The sequence below is a fragment of the Giraffa tippelskirchi genome, chromosome X (assembly GCF_054371585.1).
Source record: "Giraffa tippelskirchi isolate mGirTip1 chromosome X, T2T-mGirTip1v1.2.pri, whole genome shotgun sequence".
In the NCBI taxonomy this organism is placed as follows: Eukaryota; Metazoa; Chordata; class Mammalia; order Artiodactyla; family Giraffidae; genus Giraffa; species Giraffa tippelskirchi.
Window position 1 is genome coordinate 32444038 of NC_137289.1, and position 10188 is coordinate 32454225.

Consider the following 10188-nt stretch of genomic DNA (forward strand, 5'->3'; position numbering starts at 1 on the left):
TCCATGTACTGTAAACAAGGGCCAACGGCATAAGTAAGTCATGGAGTAACAGAAAATACATGAGTTAAAGTCAAATGTAATCTGGAACAAGGAACTGAATAGCCACAAGCAGAAAATAAAATTAAACCCTTATCTTATACCATATACAAAAATCTCGACTCAAAATGCACCAAAAATTTATAGACGGTTCCCTTATCGACAAAGTTTATTAAGTATAGATAAGTATGCTCACCAGTACATCATCTTTCACTTACTAATAACTTTCTTAATGTCTCTGTGCCTCAGTTTCCTCATATATAAAATGGGAAAGTTGATAACACCCTCCTCCTAGATTTTCTTTTTGATTAAATGAAGAAGAGCGTGTAAAACAACCAGGACATTGCTTAGAAGATCTAAGCAACACACTTTCTTTTTTTAATAGAGAGAATTGAAATTGGGTTTTTTCCCCCAACAATCTAGCCAGAGAATGCCCTTTCCCACAAAGTTTTCTAAATAGATAAGTATGCTCACCAAAAAGCATGTATTTCCCCAACTTACTAGTAACGCCATTAATGTCTCTGGGTCTCAGTTTCCTCATCTATAAAATGCCAATGGTGATAACACCTTCCTCGTACATTTTATTTGTAATTAAATGAACCAGAGCATGTAAAACACTGAGGACAAGCTTAGTAGAATTAAGTAACATACTTAATTTTGTTTATTTTTAATAGAATTGAAATCAAGCTTTTTTCCCCAAACATTCTAGATCGACGATGCCCTTTCCCACAACGTTTACTAAGTGTAGATAAATACGGTTAGCAAAAGCATCTCTTTCACTTACTAGCAACTTCATTAATGCCTCAGTTTCCTGAAGTATAAATGGGAATATTGATAACAATTTCCTCGTAGATTTTCTTTTCAATTAAATGAAGCAGACCCTGTAAAACACCGAGAACATTGCTTAGTAGTCTAAGTAACATACTTAATTTTGTTTTTTCTTTTTAATAGAGAGAACTGAAATTGATTTTTTCCCCCCGCAACATTCTAGATAGACAGTGCACATTCCACAAAGTTTACTGAGTGTAGATAAATATGCTCTCAAAAAAAAAAAGGATCTCTTTCACTCACTAGTAACTTCATTGATGCCTCTGTACCTCAGTTTCCTCATCTATAAAATGGGAATGTTGATAACATATTCCTCATAGATTTTCTTTTTAAGTAAATGAAGAAGAGCATGTAAAATACCCAGGACATTGGTTAGTAGATCTAAGTAACATACTTAATTTTGTTTTTTTTTAATAGAGAGAATTGAAATCTAGATTTATTTCCTCACAATCTAGATAGTCAAAGCCCATTCTCATGAATTTTGCAAATGTCAATAAATACCTCACCAAAACACATCTCTTTCATTCACTAATAACTTCATTAATGCCTCTAGCCTGTTTCCCTGTCTGTAAAATGGGAATGTTGCTAACACCTTCCTTGTAGATTTTCTTTTTAAGTAAATGAAGCAGAGCATGTAAAACACCCAGGACATTGCTTAGTAGATCTAAGTAACATACTTAATTCTGTTTACTTTTTTAGTAGATGGAATTGAAAACAAGTATTTTTCCCCAACATTCTGGATAGTCTTTTCCCAAAAAGTTTACTAAGTCTAGTTAAATATGCTCACCAAAAAGCATCTCTTTCACTTACTAGTAACTTCATTAATACCTCTGGGCTTCAGTGTCCTCATGTATAAAATGGGAATGTTGATAACACCTTCCTTGTAGATTTTTTAAAGTAAAATAAGCAGCGCATGGAAAACACCCAGGAAATTGATTCATAGATGTAAGTAGTATACTTAATTCTGTTTTTTTTTAATAGACAGATTGGAAATCAAGTTTTTTTCCTGACAATCTAGACAGACTTTGACCTTTCCACAAACTTTACTAAGTATACATAAACAATGCTGACCAAAAAGAATCTCTTTCACTTATTATTAACTTTTTAATCCCTCTGTGCCTCAGGTTCCTCATCTATAAAATGGGAATGTTGATAACACATTCCTCGTAGATTTTGGTTTTAATTAGATGGAGTTAATCATGTAAAACACCAAGGACGTTGCATAGTAGATCTAAGTAACACACTTAATTCAGGTTATTTTTTTGATAGAATTGAAATTGAGTTTTATTTGCCAACGATCTAGATAGCCAGTGACCTTTTGTGAAATTTAACTCAATGTCCATAAGTACGTTCACCAAATAGCATCTCTTCCACTTACTAGTTATATCATTAATGCCCCTTTGCCTCAGTTTCCTCATCTATAAATTGGGAATGTTGATAACACCTTCCTAGCTGATTTTTTTATACTAAGTATTTTATTGTATGCTGCCATCAGTGTATATAAAATAATTACCCTTGTGAAACAGAAAATTATGAATATTCAGAGAGGTAGACATTAAGGACTGACAAAAGTAGAAGTTTGTATAGTGTGGCACGTTACAGAGAGGCTTTTGTACAGGCTTCAAATTTAGCTTTCCTTTGAATATTCACTGGTTTATGAAAAGTGGTTTGGAAAACCTTGTCAAGATTCGTCTTACTACAAAAAGGAACAGACTTTCTGGGGCCTGAAGGGATTTGTACTTGAAGATACTCCAGTCAGCAGAGGGTCATGTTGCGCATTCTGCAGACAGAACTGTTTCAAATCGTCAGCTGCCTGGGAAACCTTCACCAGATTGAGCCCGGCCTCCAGCCGGAGCTGCTGAACCACTTTTTTCGTAGCCGCGACGCTGGATGAACCCGACATGGCGCGCTCGAAAGGATGGCAGATCCGCGGGCCGTCAGCAGGCCTGCGGTGGGTCTGCTGGGCCAGTCGGCTGAGCTGGGGGTGAGGCTTGGAACTTTGTCTCTTAAGTTTCCGGTCCTTTACCCCCCTAGATGATTTTTTAATTAAGTGAAGCAGAGCATGTAAAACACACAGGACATTGCTTAGTAGATCTAAATAACATATTTAATATTTTAATAGGTAGAGTTGAAAGTGGGTTCTAGATAGAAAAAGCCCTTTTCCATGAAGTTTTCTAATTATAGATAAATACGCTGACCAAAAAGCATCTTTCACCTACTATTAAATTCACTAATGGTGCTGTGCCTCAGTTTCCTCATGTTTAAAATGGGAATGTTGAAAACAACTTCCTCATAGATTTTTTTTTAATTAAATGAAGGAGAGCCTGTAAAACAACAAGGACATGGTTAGAAATGTAAGTAGCATACTTAATTTTGTTTTTTTTTTTAGAAGAGAGAGTTGAAATCGAGTTTTTTTCCCTAATAATCTGGACCGACAATGCACTTTCCCATAAAGTTTAGTGCGTCTAGGTCCATACACTCACGAGAAAGCATCTCTTTCACTTTCTAGTAACTTCATTAATACCTCTGAACCTCAGTTTCCTCATCTATAAAATGGGAACGTTGATAACACCTTCTGTGTCGTTTTTCTTTTTAATTAAATGCAGGGAGGCAGGTAAAACAAGCCGGACTTTGCTTAGTAGATCTAAGTATCATACTTAGCTTTGTTTTTTTTCTAGTAGATGGAGTTGACATTGAACTTTTTTCACCAACAATCTAGAGACAATGCCGTTTCTGCAAAATTTACTATCTGTCCATAAATACACTCACCGTAAAGCATCTCTTTCATTTACTAGTAACTTCATTAATGCCTCTGTGCCTCAGTTTACTCATCTATAAAATGGGAGTGTTGATAACACCTTCCTCTTTGATTTTTTCAATTAAATGAAACGGAGCATATGACACATCCAGGATGTTACTTAGTAGATCTAAGTAAAATACTTAATTACTTTTTTTTATAAAAGAGAGTTGAAATTGAGTTTTTTTCTCCAACAATCTAGACAGACAATGCCCTTTTCCACAAAGTTTACTGAGTGTAGATAAATACGCTCTCAAAGAAATCATCCGTTTCACTTCTTGTAACTTCATTACTGCCTCTGTGCCTCAGTTTCCTGTAAAAACTGTAAAATGGGAATGTTGACAACACCTTCCTTGTAGATTCTCTTTTCAATTTAATGAAGCAGAGCATGTAAAACACCCAGGATATTTCTTAGTAGATCTAAGTAGCATACTTAATTTTTTAAAATAGAATTGAAAGAGTAATTTTCCCACCAAAATCTAGATAGACCATGCCCTTTCACACAACGTTTACTAAGTATAGATAAATAATGCTCACCAAAATCATTCCTTTCACTTACCAGTAAATTTGATAAAGCCTCTGTACCTCAGTTTCCTCATCCATAAAATGGGAAAGTTGATAACACCTTCCTCATAGATTTTCTTTTTGATTAAATGAAGAAGAGCATGTAAAACACCCAGAATATAGCTTAGTAGGTCTAAGTAACACACTTAATTTTTTTGTTTTAATAAAGAGAATTGAAATCGAGCTTTTCCCCCCAACAATCTGGACAGACCTACCCTTTCATATTTAAATACGCTCACTAAAAGCAAGCACCCGTGCCATCTCCTGTTTGACCACTTCCAATGTGCAGACTTTATTTTGGGGGCTCCAAAATAACTGCAGATGGTGACTGCAGCCATGAAATTAAAGGATGCTTACTCCTTGGCAGGAAAGTCATGACCAACCTGGACAGCATATTAGAAAGCAGAGACATTACTTTGCCAACAAAGGTCCGTCTAGTCAAGGCTACGGTTTTTCCAGTAGTCATGTATGGATGTGAGAGTTGGACTATAAAGAAAGCTGAGCGCCGAAGAATTGATGCTTTTGAACTGTGCTGTTGGAGAAGACTGTTGAAAGTCCCTTGGACTGCAGGGAGATTCAACCAGTCCATCCTAAAGGAAATCAGTCCTGAATGTACATTGGAAGGAACGATGTTGAAGCTGAAACTCTAATGCTTTGGCCACCTGATGTGAAGAGCTGACTCACTTGAAAAGACCCTGATGCTGGGAAAGATGGAAGACAGGAGGAGAAAGGGACGACAGAGGATGAGATGGTTGGATGCCATCACTAATTCAGTGGACACGAGTTTGGGTGAACTCCAGGAGTTGGTGATGGACAGGGAAGCCTGGCGTGCTTCAGTCCATGTGGCCGCAAAGAGTCACACAGGACTGAGCGACTGAACTGAACTGAACTGAACTGATTGATAAAAATGCTCACCAAAAAGCATCTCTTTCCCTTAGTAGTAACTTCACTAAGGACTCTAGCCTCAGTTTCTCCATCTATAAAATGGGAATGTTGACAACACCTTCCTAGTTGATTTTTTTTTTTGATTAAATGAAGCAGAGCATGTAAAAACCCAGGACATTGCTTAGTAGATCTAAATAAATATTTATTTTTTAAATATATAGATATGAAAGCAGGTCTATTCCCCCAATAATCTAGATAGAAAGTGCCCTTTCCCCCAGAGTTTTCTACATATAGACAAATACGCTCAACAAAAACATCTCTTTCACTTGCTATTAACTTCATTAATGCCTTTGTGCCTCAGTTTCCTCATCTTTAAATTGAGAGCATTGATAACACATTCCTCATTTATTTTCTGTTCAATTAACTGAAGCAGAGCATGTAAAACACCCAGGACATTGTTTAGGGGATCTAAGTAACATACTTAATTCTTTTCTTTTAAAGAGTGAATTGAAGTCAAGTTTTATATCACCCTCAATCTAGATAGTTAATTCCCTTTACCACAAATTTACAGTTTCCATAAATATGCTCACCTAAAAGCTTCTCATTCACTTTGGCAACTTCATTAATGCCTCTGTGCCTCAGTTTCCTCATTTATGTAATGGGAATGTTGATAGCACCTTCCTTGTCAATATTTATTTAATTAAATGAAGCAAAGCATGTGAAACATCCAGGGCATTGCTTCATAAATCTAAGTAACATACTGAATTTTTCTTTTTTTCATATAGAATTGAAATCAAGTGCATTTACCCAACAATCTAGATTGACAGTGCTCTTTCCTACAAAGTTTACTAAGTATAGATATAAACACTCACCAAGAAGCATCCCTGGCACTTACTAGGAAATCATTAATGCCTCTGTGCCTCAGTTTCCTCATCTATAAAATGGGAATGTTGATAACACATTCTTCATAGATTTTTTTAAAAATTAAATGTAGCATAGCATCCAGCCAGTCCATGCTAAAGGACATCAGTGCTGAATATTCACTGGAAGGACTGATGCTGAAGTTGAAACTCCAGTACTTTGGTCACCTGATGCGAAGAAATGCCTCTTTGGAAAAGACCCCGATGCTGGGAAAGATTGAAGGCAGGAGGAGAAGGGGACCAGAGAGGATGAGATGATTGGATAGCATCACTGACTCGATGGGACATGAATTTGAGCAAGCTCCGGGAGTTGGTGATGGACAGGGAGGCCTGGCGTGCTGCAGTCCAAGGGGTCACAAAGAATTGGACACGACCGAGCGTTTGAACTGAACTGAGCGTGTAAAATACCCAGGGCATTGCTTACTAGATCTAAATGAATTGCTTTTTCTTTTTATTAGACAAAATTGAAATCGAGTATTTTTCCCCAACAATCTAAATGAACAGTGGCTTTTCCTACAAAATTTGCTAAGTATACATAAATACGCTCACCAAGAAGCATGTCTGCCACTAGTGAATTCACTAATGCCTCTGTGGCTCAGTTTCCTCATCTCTAAAATGGGAATGTTGATAACACCGCCAAGTAGATGTTTCTTTTAATTAAACGAAGCAGAGCATGTAAAACACCCAGGGTAAGCTTAGTAGATATAAGTAACATACTTAGTTTTGATTTTTTTAAAATATACACCTGAAATCGAGTAGTTTCCCCCAACAAACTAGATACACAATGCCCTTTCCCGCAAAGTTTACTAATTATAAATACGTTCACCAGAAAGCACCTCTTTCAGTTACTAGTAATTTCATTAATGCCCCTGTGCTTAGTTTCCTCATCCATAAATGAGAATGTTGATAACACTTTCCTTGTAGATTTTCTTTTAAGTTAAATGAAGATGAGCATGTAAAACACCTGGACATTGCTTAGATTTAGGTAACATAAATACTTTTTTTTTTGTACAAAGAATTGAAAGCAAGTATATCCCCCCCACCAATAATCTAGATAGATGATGCCCTTTCCCACAAAATTTACTGAGTATAGACAAATACACTGTCCAAAAAGCATCTTTCAGTAACTTGTAACTTTAATAATGTCTCTGTGCCTCAGTTTCCTCATTTATAAAATGGGAATGTTGATCAAACCTTCCTTGTAGATTTCCTTTTTAATTAAATGAAGGAGCGCATGTATACACCAAGAACATTGCTTAATAGATATAGCAACATATTTAATTTTTTGTAATCGATAGAATTGAAGTCGAGATTTTTTCCTCCAACAGTCTAGATAGACAAGGCCCTTTCCTGCAAAGTTTACAAAGTATAGATGAATACGCTCACCAAGAAGCATCTGTGTCACTTACTACTAAGCTCACTACTCCCTCTGTGCCTCAGTATTCTCATCTATATAATGGGAATGTTGATAACACCTTCCTAGTCGATTTTTTTAAATTAAACAAAACAGAGCATGTAAAACACCCAGGACATGGCTTAGTAGATCTAAGTAACATACTTAATTTGATTTCTTTTAATATAGACCTGAAATCGAGTGTTTTTCTGAAAAAAACTACATACAGAATGTCCTCTCCCACAAATTTTACTAAGTATAAATAAATACGCTCACCAAAAACATCTCTTTCACTAACTAGTGACTTTATTAATGCCTCTGTGCCTCAGTTTCCTCATCTATACCTGGGAATTTCATTTTAATTGAATGAAGCAGAGCTCGTAAACCACAGTCCATTGCTTAGTAGATTTAACAGGCATACTTCATTTTTCTTTTATAAGAGAGAGTTGAAATGATGTTCTGTCCCTAAACAATCTAGATAGACACTGCCCTTTCCCAGAAAGTTTATTAAATAAAGATAATTACGCTCAGCAAAAAGCACCTCTTTCACTAACTAGTAACTTCGTTAACAACTCTGTGCCTCAGTTTCCTCTTCTATAAAATGGGAATGTTGATAACACCTTCCTCGTAGATTTTCTTTTTAATTAAATGAAGCAGAACATGTAAAACACCCAGGACATTGCTTAGTAGATCTAGGAAGCATACTTAATTTTTTTTTTAATAGAATTGAAATAGAGTTGTTTTTCCCCATTAATCTAGATAGACGGTGCAGTTTCCCACAAAGTTTACTAGGTATCCATGCGTGTGCTCACCAAAACGCATCTCTTTCAGTTACTAGTAACTTCATTAAGGCCTCTGTGCCTCAGTATCATCATCTATAAAATGGGAATCTTGATAACACCTTCCCTGTAGATTTTCTTTTTAATTAAATGAAGCAAAGCACGTAAAACACCCAGAACATTGCTTAGTAGATCTAACTAACATACTTAATTTTGTTTTTTTAAACAGAATTGAAATCGAGATTTATTTTGCTCACAATCGAGGTAGTTAATGTCCTTTCCCAAGAATTTTACTAACTATCGATAAATATGCTCAACAAAAAGCATCTCTTTCAGAAACTAATAAGTTCATTAAGGACTCTAGGCTTAGTTTCCCCATCTATAAAATGGGAATGTTGATAGCACCATTTTTGTGGATTTTCTTTTTAATTAAATGAAATATTGTGGGTAAAACACCCAGGATATGTTTAGTAGATCTAAGTGACATACTTAAATTTGTTTTTGTTTTTAATAAAGCTAAATGAAATCCAGTTTTATATCACCTGCAATCTAGATAGTCAATACCCTTTACCACAAAATATACAAAGTTCGGATAAATACACTCACCGAAAGCTTCTCATTTACGTTGACAACTTCATGAATGCCTCTGTGCCTCAGTTTCCTCATCTATGAAATGGGAATGTTGATAGGACCTTCCTTGTTGATATTTATCTCATTAAGTGAATCAGAGCGTGTAAAACACCCAGGGCAAACTTAGTAGATCTAAGTAACATACTTAGTTTTGATTATTTTTAAATATAGAACTGAAATCGAGTATTTTTCCCAAACTAGATACACAATGCCCTTTCCCACAAAGTTTACTAAGTCTAGATAAATATGATCACTAAAAAGCATCTCTTTTCACTAACTAGTAAGTTCATGAATGCCTCTGTGCCTCCCTTTCCTAATCTATAAACTGGGAGTGTTGAGAACATCTTCATCGTATGTTTTCTTTTTAATTAAGTGAAGCAGAGCATCTACCACACCCAGGACATGGATTAGTAGAACTAACATACTTAATTTTGGTTTTTTTAATAGAGAGTATCGAGACAATTTTTTTCCCAACAATGTAGATAGATAATGCTTTTCCAATAACATTTACTTGTATATATGGTTATGCTCACAAAAACGTATATCTTTCACTTCCTAGTAACTTCATTCATGCATTGTGCCTCAGTTTTCTCATCTATAAAATGGGAATGTTGATGGCACCTTCCTCATAGAATTTTTAAACTAAGTTAAGCAGAGCATGGAAAACACCCAGGACATTGCTTTGTAGATCTCAATAACATACTTAATTCTGTTTTTTTAATAGGCAGATTGGAAATCAAGTTTTTTTCCCTGATCATCTAGATAGACAATGCCCTTTCCACAAGCTTTACAATGTATACATAAATTCACTGACCAAAAGAACCTCTTTCACTTCTTATTAACTTTTTAATCCCTCTGTGCCTCAGTTTCCTCATCTACAAAATGGGACTCTTGATAACACCTTCCTCATATGTATTTTTAAATTAAATGGACCCAATCATGTGGAACACTAAGGACATTGCATAGTAGGTCTATGTAGCATATTTTATTTTTTACATTGAATTGAATGTTTGTTTTTTTCACCATCAATCTAGATAGTGACATTCTGTGAAAATTTTACTAAATATCCATAAATACATTCACCAAATAGCATCTCTTTCACTTATTAGTAAATTCACTAATGCCCTTGTGCCTCAGTTTCTTCGTCTATAATTCAGGAATGTTGATAACACATTCCTAGTTGATTTTTTGTAATTAAATGAAGCAGAGCATGTAAAACACCCAGGACATTGCTTAGTAGATGTAAAGAACATATTTACTTTTTTAAAATAGAATTGAAAGCGGGTTTTGTCCCCCAGCAATCTAGGTAGAAAATGCCCTTTCCCATGAAGCTTTCTAAGTATAGATACATAGGCT

At 35.5% G+C, this 10188-nt stretch overlaps 1 pseudogene; it reads right to left on the bottom strand.

Moving 5' to 3' along the window:
• Positions 1 to 2353: 2353 nt before the first annotated feature.
• LOC145535334 (guanine nucleotide-binding protein G(I)/G(S)/G(O) subunit gamma-5 pseudogene) lies at positions 2354 to 2767 on the bottom strand (annotated as a pseudogene).
• Between the last annotated feature and the right edge of the window lie 7421 nt (positions 2768 to 10188).